Source organism: Vulpes vulpes, chromosome 2 (genome assembly GCF_048418805.1).
Source record: "Vulpes vulpes isolate BD-2025 chromosome 2, VulVul3, whole genome shotgun sequence".
Taxonomy (NCBI): Eukaryota; Metazoa; Chordata; class Mammalia; order Carnivora; family Canidae; genus Vulpes; species Vulpes vulpes.
Window position 1 is genome coordinate 16,995,962 of NC_132781.1, and position 11,420 is coordinate 17,007,381.

Here is an 11,420-nt window from a genome sequence, read left to right on the forward strand (position 1 = left end):
ACAGCTCTGGTCCCACCCCATCTGTACTGCTTTCATCAAATGCCCAACTTTGTGGTCCTTTCTGTTCCTAAAGATCCTATCATCATTTATTCTATCCTCTGTATTCCTTAGGTTTAAGTTTGTGTACAAATGACAAAAAAAAAATAGTAGTGGCTTGACAGAGATGGAAGTCTATATCTGTCACACAGGCAGACATCTAGGCAGATAGTTCAGGGCTAATAGGGTGTTTCAGTTTTAAGGCCCCATACCTATGCTCTGCAAAGTATGACTCCCATGAGCTCCTAGCCCCCAGCTTCATGATCCACGATGGCAACACCCATGCTCCTGGCAGTCAATGGAGGAAGGAACAAAGAGGAAGGATAAGGGTGCATCAGTGTTGTCTCTTAAGAAAGATTCCAGAAGCTCTCACAGGACCCCTTCACTTACATCCATTGGCCAGAACTTAGTCAAATGGCCACACTTACCTACATAGGATGCTGAGAAATGTAGTCTTTATTCTGAGTGGCCTTGTGCCAAATAAAACTTCTATTTCTATGGAAAGAAAGGAGAGTGAATCTTGACCGGGAACTAACAGTCTACATCCCCACACAATGAAACACACATTTTTTAAGTTTAAAATTTTTAAAAATTTAATTGGGATGAAATACATACAAAATTGACCCTCTTATCCATGTTTAAGGGTATGATTCAGTGGCATGAAGTACATTCACACAGTTGTTCAACCTTCACCACCATCCATCTCCAGAACTTCTATTGTCTTGCAAAACTGAAACCATTAAACACTAACTCCACATTCCCCCTCCCCCAGCCCCTGGCCACCACCATTCTACTTTCTGTCTCTAGGAATGTGACTCCTCTGAGTACCTTATATAAGTGGGCTCATACAGTATTTGTCTTTGCATGACTGGCTTATTTCACTTATCATCTTGGCCCCGAGGTCCATCCATGCTGCAGCATGTGTTAACACTTAATTTTGTGTAGTCCCATAGTAATCTCTGCTGTTCCTTGATTTTGGACTTGCCCTCCACCTAGAACCAAAGATCCCCATCTTTTTGACAAGATTGTGTTGACGGATTGACATGTGGCAAGGAGAAGGCTAGGTGTTGGGATGAAGGCTTGCGGCAAGGGCAACATTTAGGCTCCTCTCACCTTACAGCACCTTTCTGGGGCATTAGCTCTTCCTTCTGCTTCATAACTAGCTATTCAGAGATTGACCAGTCATGCTAGTCCACCATCACTGAGATTCCTCAGTGTGTTAATCTGGGGACACTTAGACCAAAGACCCTACAGATCACCTAACCTACTTTCTCTCTCATGCCTTTTGCCCAGCTGGCTTCCAACTTCAGATACCCTGTCCCCAAGCCCCTCCCATGTTCCCTGAAAGCACTTTTTACTCAGTCTATTCTCAACTGTGTTTTCTTTGCTATCCCCCATTGCAGGAGAAAAAAAGAGAGCTTGAGGAGAGGCAGGTCAGGTTTGAGTTCAGGCTCTTAACTAGAGTTGGGGAAAGGATAGAGGGAAGGTGAGGCCAGAGAGTCAGGTGCACTCTCCTGGAAGACTTCCTCTCCTCCAACCCACTTCTCTACCTTCTACTGTCAAAGATGACACGCACGTCTATAGGAGGCATACCTGAATACACCTGGCACTGTACCTAAATACATCTGGCTTTGTTCCTGAATCCCCTGAGAGAAGCTATTAAAATAGAAACAAACAAAAAACCCCAGATTCCTGGGCCTTAGTCTATGCCTACTAAATAGGAATTTCTGAGGGGGCACCTGGGTGGCTCAGTCAGTTAAACATCTGCCTTAGGCTTAGGTCATGATCCCGGGGTCCTGGGATTGAGCCCCATGTCTGGCTCCCTGCTCGATGAGGAGACTACTTCTCCCTCTCCCTCTGCCCCTCCCCTCCACCTGTGCTGTCTCTCAAATAAATAAATAAAATATTTTTTCAAAAAGAATTTCTGGGTTGCGTGGGTGGCTCAGTTAAGTGTCTGCCTTCGGCTCAGATCATGATCCTGGAGTCCTGGGATCGAGTTCCGCATCAGGCTCCCTGCTCAGCAGGGAGTCTGCTTCTCCCTCTCTCTCTGCCTCTCCCTTCCACTTGTACACTATCTCTCTCTCAAATAAATAAGTAAAATAAAGTAAATAAGTAAAAATAAGTAAATAAAAAAAACCGCAAGAATTTCTGAGGATGAAAGAGCAGAAACCTTAATTTCTAACAAGCTCCCCTGATAATTCTGATGTAATGAGCTTGAACCTGGGAAGCACTAGCACACAGAGGAAAGAGTTTGTGAAATTGGACAGCCCTAGGTCCAACACTGTTCTAGCACTTATTTGCTGTGCAGCACTACCAAATTACTTAGCCTGTCTGAGCCTCACATCAATACTTGCCTCATAAGGTGGTGGTGAGAAATACAAAAAGTGATGCATGTAGAGCATTTAGCACAGTGCCTGGCATGCCCAGAACCCTTATAAGTGGGGAGCTGGCTTTACAGTTATTATTACATCATTAACTATTATTATTCAAACGTCTGGCATAGCCCACTCTGTAGTTCTAAAGAGTGCTGTCACCAGGCAAGGGCCCTGAAGAGAGTGTCTCAGGTTGAAAGCCAGATAAAAGGCAGCAATGGGGCTATTTGCTAGATGCTGGGCTCAATGAAAGTAAAAGCTCCAGGGAGCCCAGGGAGATGAAAGGAGGGATGTGCCATGTTGGTGATATTACCCTGGGCGCTGCCGTCTGCCAAACTTGCTCATCCCTGCTCCTCCAGCCGCTGTGCCCAAGCAGCTTCCCGCAGCAGCAGAGGGGGCTTTGAGCAGCTCCAGGGCAGGGAAATCATTGGGGGTGGGAGGAGCTCCTCTGGGCACTTGGTGCCCCTCTAGAGCCCCTGCTCCCAGCAGGGAAAGGGAGAGAGTCTTGAAACAAGGTGCATGGGGATGGAAGGACCGAAGGCCACACTGGACCGGAGAGCTTGTCATGTGCATCCCTACGACCTGGTGCCCGTATCACCTCCTCCAACCTGAGTTCAGGGCTTCCCTGCACATCCCGTCCTCCTTTGTGGCATTTGCCACTCTGCTCCGATTGCCCGTCTGCTTCTCCCACGGGAGCATGGGAACTTGCTCAACGTTACCCTGCACAGCTGTCCTCTCCACCCTGCTCGGGCCTCCCTTCTGCTCCGCAAGCCCACCGAGCTATCTCTGGGTCCCCTTGCTTTGCATTCACTGTGCTCTATCTTGGCTCCTGGCCTCTGGCCCTTGGTTGGCTCTTTCTCCTCCATCTGCAGGTCTTACAGAGCCTCTCTCTAGACTGCCCCTGCCCAAAGTAGGCCAGCCAACTGCTCTCCATCACAGCATCTACATGTTTCCTTCAGAGCATCTACACAATCTAGAATCATCTTGCTTATTAGTTACATACTTGCCTATTGCCTATCTCCTATGGAAGGGAACATATATGAGTTCCATGGGGGTAGGCATAGCTGTCCTATTCACGTCCCTACGTCCAGAATGAAAACCCAGTGCCTGGTGCAGAATGGGAGCTCAGTGCATATTGCTGAATAGTCTCGTTATCGGGTCATCTTAGTCCTTAGCCTCTGGCACAGTGCCAGGGACCTGGGGCTGCGGAACAAATGCTTGTTGAATGAACAGATGATACCCTTGGCCACTATGGAATTGGTTTATTACCAAAAAAATCTTCTTAGAGTGATCCTAGGGCTAGAAATCCACTTGTTCGACAATATTTATCAAACAACTACTATATGCTGAGCAATGAGCCAGACCCAGGGGATAAAGCAGAAATCAGAGTCTCTTCAAGGTCTAAATTGCAGAGGAGAGGAGGTTAGCTGGGAGGAGGGATTTCCTGGAAGGTGAGCATAGATGCTCTCAAAGTCACATCCACTTTCCTCCATTCTTTTTCCTGAATTCCGGGATATTCTAACATGCCCGTCATCCTGGTTTGGGTTTGCTGGCAGGAGTTTGAATACTGGAGAAGGAGCCAGAGGAAATTGCTCTTAGCAGGCAGGATCAAAACAGCCAAAGGTCAGTGACAAAACTTCTCCCCTCTCCTTGTCCCTGTCCCTTTGCTCCAACCCATCTGGATCCCAGAAAGCCTGCAATCAGACACCTTCGTTACTGACAGGAGACCAGAAGGGGATCTGAGAAAGCTCCAGTTGTGTCGGACTTTCATGGTAGGAATGTAGAGCCCTTGGTAACTGGATCAAGACAGCTCCATTACTCTGTGCCGATCAACCAGGTGAAGGCAGAAGGTTCCTGAGAGGATCTGGAATGAGTCCTGGGAGCCTAGGACAGCCAGCTGGATGAGGTGGCCCAGAGCCTCCGGGGTGGGCTTTCTAGCCAATATGGGAGGCATTGAGCAGCAGACACAGAAGCCGTCTCAGGGTGGAAAGGAGACAGTGGGGCTGGAAGAAATGGTGAGAGCTTTTATGGCACAGGAGAGAGGGGCCCTGGAACTGCCTGAACACACGCTGCCTGCCAGAGGGTCAGGAACCAGAGTGGCTTCCAGCGACCCCGCATGCTCCAGGGGCTCAGGCACTCCACGAGATGGACTGTAGCCTCTACAACACTCATGTCAGATTCTGCTCACTATGGACTGGAAGTCTGTGTGACCCCAGGCCCATGTGTTGAAACCTAATCACCAGTGTGATGGTGTTTTGAGGTGAGTCCTCTGGGAGCCCTTGTGAATTGGTGTCCTTATGTTAGAGACCCCACAGAGCTCCCTCATCAGGACACAAGTATTCTGTTTATAACACAGAATGTTTTTCCAAAGATTGATGATTGATTGATTATTGGAGAGTGGAGGGGGTGCAGAAGGAGAAGAGACTCTCAAGCACACTTGAGCTGAGAGCAAGAGCCAGACACAGGGCTCGATCCCATGACCTTGAGATCACAACCTGAGCTGAAACCAAGAGCTGGATGCTTAACCGATTGTGCCACCCCGGCACCCCAAGACTGTGTGTAACAGAGAATTTACTGGCACCTTGATCCTGGACTTCCCAGCCTCCAGAACTGTGAAAAATGAAGTTGAGCACCTGGTCCATGGTATTTTTGTTCTGGCAGCCCAAATGGACTAAGCCACTGCTAATGGGCCTGGTCCCTTCAAGTCTTTGAGATACAGCCAAACACACACATAAGCACGTGATCTGAACCCTCTGTATTTCAAAGTCACCACCCCATTCCTGTAAGTCAGGCTCTCCCCCATGGGTGTGAGTGATGGATGCCCATGACCCCACAGTCCTGTGCTTCCCTCAGCCTGCCACATTGGCCAAGCAGCCCCTGGGCTCTAACAGAGTCTCTGCCTGAGAAATCTCTGCCCAGAAAATCGGCTCCAAACCCTGAGGTGCCAGAACCAGAAGGGGCCTTGAGATCTTTTGTCCAATTCCCTCTTCTTACAGAGGGGAGCCGAGGCTCAGAGAAAGCAGAGACTTGCTCAAAGGCCAGTGTTGGAATTTGGTTTTCCAGGCTCACCCCAGACTTCTTTTTGTTCTACACACTGCCCAGCACACAGTAGATGCTCAGTATATACTGGCTGAATAATTAAATGGCTCAGTGGATGGATGGATGGATGGTTGGATGGATGGATGGATGGATGGGTAGATGGATGGATGGATAAGTAAATTGGTAACTTTAGGAAAGGAACAGAGACCTCCGCCTGCTTCCTGTGGTGTGTCTTGGTCTGCAGACCATGCCTCAGAAACATATCAATAAACCAAATGAGCAATTAAACACCACCCAGAAGTGCATCACACACTACACAGCAGCAACCAAATTGGCTTTGGGAACAGCAAACTGTGCCAGACCAATTTAATTTCCTCTCCAGTGATAGAGTGATGGGCCTCACCAGCGAGGGGCCAGAGGAGCTGTCATCTATCTTGATTTCAGGGCGGCTGTTGGCTCTGTCCTACATGACATTCTCATCAACTTTTCAAGGAAACACTGTGTCCCAGCACCCCCCAAGGATGGACAACCAGCCTGAGGCTTCACACCCAAGGCCTTGTCCCCACTTCAACTTTCCAGGAGCACAGGCACCCATTCAGACACTAGCCTGTGCATGCCTTCATGGTACGGGGTGGGGGAGGCTCCCAGGTGCTTACACACTGGAAACTGGAGAGGTCCAGGTGCAGACACACACACACCTGTGGGTAGGGACATATGTGCACAAGGCCACGTAAACACACATATGTACTTTTTAAAAAAAAGATTCTATTTATTTATTCATGAGAGACACACACACACACACACACACACAGAAAGGCAGAGACACAGGCAGAGGGAGAAGCAGGCTCCACGCAGGGAGCCTGACATGGGACTTGATCCCAGGTCTCCTGGATCACACCCTAGGCCAAAGGCAAGCACTAAACCACTGAGCCACCCACGGATCCCCACATATGTACTTTCGAACATGCATGCGTCATACTGAGATCTGCATGCCAGGTAGGGGCCATACATAAGCCCAAGGAGGCTGGCATTTAAACCTGAGAGTGTGGGGGAGGGGAGGGCAGTGAGGAGCTGAATTGTTAATCAGTGGCTTACATGAGTGCTATCTGAGGGGCGCCTGGGTGGCTCAGTCCGTTCAATGTCCAACTCTTGGTTTTGCCTCAGGTCATGATCTCAGGGTTGTGAGATGGAGTCCTGCATGCTCAGCAGGGAGTCTGCTTGAGATTCTTTCCCTCTCCCTCCCCCTCGCCTCCCCTTCCACTCACTCCCTCTCTAAAATAAATAGATAAATAAAATATTTTTTTAAAAGTGTTATCTGACTGAAATAGAATTCAAGCTACGTATAAAATTTTAAATTTTCTAGTAGCCACCGTTAAAAATAAAAAAAATGAAATTAACTTTAAGAGATATGTTTGCACTTTTGCTCTTTATACGAACTCGCAACATGCTAGATATAATCATTTAGCATGACTAGTGGCTCAGTCAGTTGTGTCTGCTTTCGGCTCAGGTCATGATCCCAGGGTCCTGGAATCAAGCCCCACATTAGGGCTCAGTGAAGAGTCTGCTTCTCCTCTTCCTTGTTCATCCTGCTGTGCTCTCACTCTCTCTATCTCAAATAAATAAAATCTTTTTTAAAAAATCATTATTTCAACATGTGATCAATAGAAAATTGAGACATTTTATTTTTTTTAAAATTTTGTATGATCTTCAAAATCCAGTGTGTATTTTACGCTTACCGCAATTCTCAATGTGGTTGCCAAGTTCCGACACAAGTATTTCTCATTGAAGATACTAGATCGGCATTTGGATTTCACAGAATTTACAGTTGAAAAGGTAGGTTCACATCACTGGTAGGTACCAGGTTTTAAATTTACACTGATGTAAATGAAATGAAAAGTTTAGCCTCTCTGCTGCCCTAGCCACATTCCAAGCACCCAAAAGCCGTGGGAGATGCTGGCTACCAGACTGGACAGTGGCTTGATCCCCAGCAGGCTGAGGTTTGACAAAGGCAGGGACAATACAGAGGGTCCATGGGATGTAAGGGGAGGCCAGAGTGGCCAGAGGCAGGAGCTCATGCTGGGGACGCACTGGAAGGACAAAGTAGGGGTCAAAGGCCCAGGGCCACTGGGTCACAGAGGGGCTTCATCCCACAGGTGGTGGGGAATGGCAAGAAAGGTGGGTTAAGGAACGCTGAAAGCAGGAAGCCACAGAGTTTGCTGATGGCTATTCCAGAGGCAGGTGAGGGGGGAGAAGAGCAGAGGGGACCCTAAGACTACAGATGGAGGTATTAGCCTCCTGTGGGCATCTCCCAGTCCCTCGGACATAGTCCGAGGACCCCTTCCTCTCTAGGAGGAGCCCCAATGTTACCTGTAACCTGGGCTGGGTTCTGGCCTTCTCCTTGACCATAAGTCTTCCCACCTCACCCAGAGCCCCCCACCCCACCTCCACCTTAGCGTTCCTATAACCAACCTCTAGCCATTTGGGTGAGCTCTTGCTGGCTCTAGCTCCAGCTGGGCAGGTCCAGTCCCTGGAGGGTTGGCTCCCCATATCTGGATGGTCTCTGGTGATTTCTGTGCCTCTGGCAGAGATAGGGGAGGATGCTTAGGGGCGGGCTTAGGGAAGACTCTAGTTTGGGATGTGCTGGATTTGAGGAACTTGAGGGAGCTTCTGGGTCAAGTCCAGCAGATGGCTAGAAATACTGGGTGTGCGTTCCTCCTGGAAGGGAGGCAGGAATCTAGTTGGAGGAATCATTTCCTTAGAGGAAGTCATGCAGCCATGGTATACACACAAGTCTGCACACCTTCCCCTCCCACCAGCCAGTCCATCAGGACCTACCCCAAGACAGGCTACACAGAATCTTTGCCTTTCTCACATTGTTGCCTAGTTCTTCCCTGAGCAGCAATTTTGTTCCCAAACTGGGCTTCCAGAGGGAAATTGGATAGGAATTCTGACTGGCCCGGGCAGTGGGAGTGCCAGGCTTAGGAGGGCTGTGGAGGAGGAGGTCCAGAGGAACAGAGAAGGTGGGTGGCTGTCTCCAAGAGGTGGCTTGGGGCAACAGAGATCCCTGCCACTCACACATGTCCCTCCTCCAGTTCTGGTCATTTACTGATGTGCAGCCCAAGCTCCAAAACGTAGTGGCTTAAAACAACAATTATTTGTTACCCCGTCTCACAATTCTGTGGGTCAGGAATCTGGACAGGACACAAAGGGAATGGTTCATGTCTGCCCCAAGACGTTTGTGTGTGCAGTTTAGATGGTTCAAAGGGCTGAGAGCCAGAACCCACGGAGGGAGCCTGCCCCCCACCCCTTGCCCTGCTTGGTCCTTCCATGAGGCCCCTTGGTCTTCCCCACTGCAAGGCCATCTCAGGGAAGTCCCTAGAGGCACAGACGGGAGCTTCAGGGTTCTTATGATCTTGCCTTAGAAATTCTGAGCATCACTTCCTCACCACATTTTTACACGCAAATCAGCAAGGAAAGCCCGGGTTCAAGAGGTGGGAGGAACAGATTTCACCTCTCAGAGGGAGAATGGCATTCATGCATAGAAAAGGAGGGAAGGGACAGCAGCCACTGGGGACAAGCTTCCCTGCCCACCCCCTGGGGCCAGCGGCTGCTTTGCCTGCTCTCCCGCATCCATCAGCCCAACACTTCTGCCATCAGTACCTTCTGCACGGAGGTTACAGCCACAGTGACGCATTGGAAAGCTTGTCTTCCCTAGAACGCAGACCCTGGAGGGCTGACGTGTCTCTTTTATGCCTTGTTGCCCTGGCCTTGACGTGTCGGGTGCTCTGCTTCCTGAACCAGCATGCCTCACCTAGTCCGTCAGCCTTCTGCTGCTGGCGGCCCATTGCTTCTAGAAGCAGCCTCACTGAGTAGCCTGGTTCCCAGCCCCCCGCCCCCAAGGCCGTGAAGAGGTCTCATGGGCTCATGGGGGAGGACAGAGGCATGGGGGTGGACAGTGGGAAGAGAGCGCCCCAGGGGGCTGTGACCAGGGCAGGCCTGACCTGGAGGAGGCGCAGGTGCATGCTGGCAGCCACCTGGTTTTATGCTCTTGTCCTGCACACAGGCCACCTCTGTCTAGAGACCCCACTGCTGCATTTCAATTCAGTTTACAATGTAAACTGTATACTGAAGAATTACATTATTTCTGGGAGAGGGAAAGAAGATCAACAACAAAGGAGGGGAGGGCACCGGGTAGTACCTTTAAAGAAACTATTTGTCGAGATCTTTCTAACTACTGATGGCCTGGCTAGGTGACACCCAGCTCCCTGTGTAGAAATGCTCGAAAGCGGTGCCTCCCAATGTATTCCTCTCGTCCCCGGCGGAATGCAGGGGAACAATGACATTGGGCCATGCAAAGCAGAAACTGCCGATGGAAAAATGATTTCTGCTCAGCAGGGCAGGGGCTTGCCTCCGTCTGGATCCCTTTCACTGCTCCACAAAGAGCCCTTTCTTCTTCCCGGGCTGCACCAAGTAATAACAATCAGAGACTTTTCCTCGCCCCCATTTCTGAGGCTCTTCAAGTGTCACCTGGTTAGCAATAAAATTCATACCTGGAATAGTGTCTTTGACCTGCGGCAAGTCTGCACATTGCCCAGGTGCCTGGCCCTTTTGTGGGATTCTGGGAGAAATAGCTTGCTTTGGAAATATGAGGGAGATGAGGGGCTCCCTGAAATGTTGGCCAGGCATGCCTATAGGGTGGGTCTTGCAGGGTAGTTGTTCCTATGGGCTACCGTTAGATTGGGAAGTGTGTGGTGTGGACGAGATCGCATGAGCTCTGCACCCCGCTCAGCCCACCAGCCACCATGGCCTTGGCTTCTCTGGGATTTTTCTGTTTCCACAAGCCATGGGGTACTGCTTTGCTCGGGTTTCTGTCTGCCTTCTGATTCAGCAGGTCATAGGTTCCCACCCTCCCACCCCCCAGCTATTTCCCTTTGTTCTTGGTCTCTGTGTTCACCTGAGCAAGCCCCACTGTCCTGGCCTTGACATTGGGGGTACTTTGCTTCTAGAGTTGGTGCTCCTCACCGGGGCCCATCAGCATTTGGTCACCAATAATTGCCTGAGGGACATTATGTCTTTTTTTTTTTTAAGATTTTATTTATTTATTCATAAGAGACACACACAGAGAGGCAGAGACATAAGCAGAGGCAGAAGCAGGCTCCCTGCAGGGAGCCCGATGTGGGATTTAATCCCAGGATCCCCAAATCACGACCTGAGCCAAAGGCAGATATTCAACCACCGAGCCACCCAGATGCCCCTGACACTATGTCTTAAAGGTTGGGATGGTAGAGAGAGCCAGGCAGTTTGAGAATGGGAGCTGGATTTGAATCCAGGCTCCACCACTCACTAGCTGTGGGACCAGGACAGGGTACTGAAGAAGCAAGAATTTCTGTTTCCTCATCTTTGAAACAGGAATAATAAAGCCCTCCTTGTGGGGTTGTTGTGAGGATTACAACTTTTGCAGGCCAAGGGGCTGGCCCTCTGAAAGCACTCCTGACCTTTATTGAACATAGCTGTGGGCAGGGTGGCCAACGCCTTTGTTAACAAGCCCATTTAGCCACCAGACACAAGGGAGCAGATCAAGAGGGACAAGGAAGAAGCAATCCCACAGCCAAGGACCTCCTACGTATCTGCATTTTGCTAGGAGCTCTGGTTATCTCATTTCATCCTCAAAGAGCCCTAGGAGGGAGGCATTATTAGTAAGATCATTTTATAAAAGAGGGAGCTGGGACTCAGGGAAGAAGGCAGATGTAGGTCTAAAAGCTACAGATCTGGAATCCAAACCCATGACTGGACCTGGGCCTAGAGTGGAAGCTGGATTCCAGGGGAGCCAAGAAGAGTACGGTGGCTCAGCGCTGAAGCTACAGACCCCCACCCCCACCCCTATCCTCAGCATGGGAGCAGGGTCAGAAGCAGAGCGGGATGCAGACGGAAGCTGAGCAGCCCCCACTGGGGGTGGGGGTGGAGGGCCAGGGA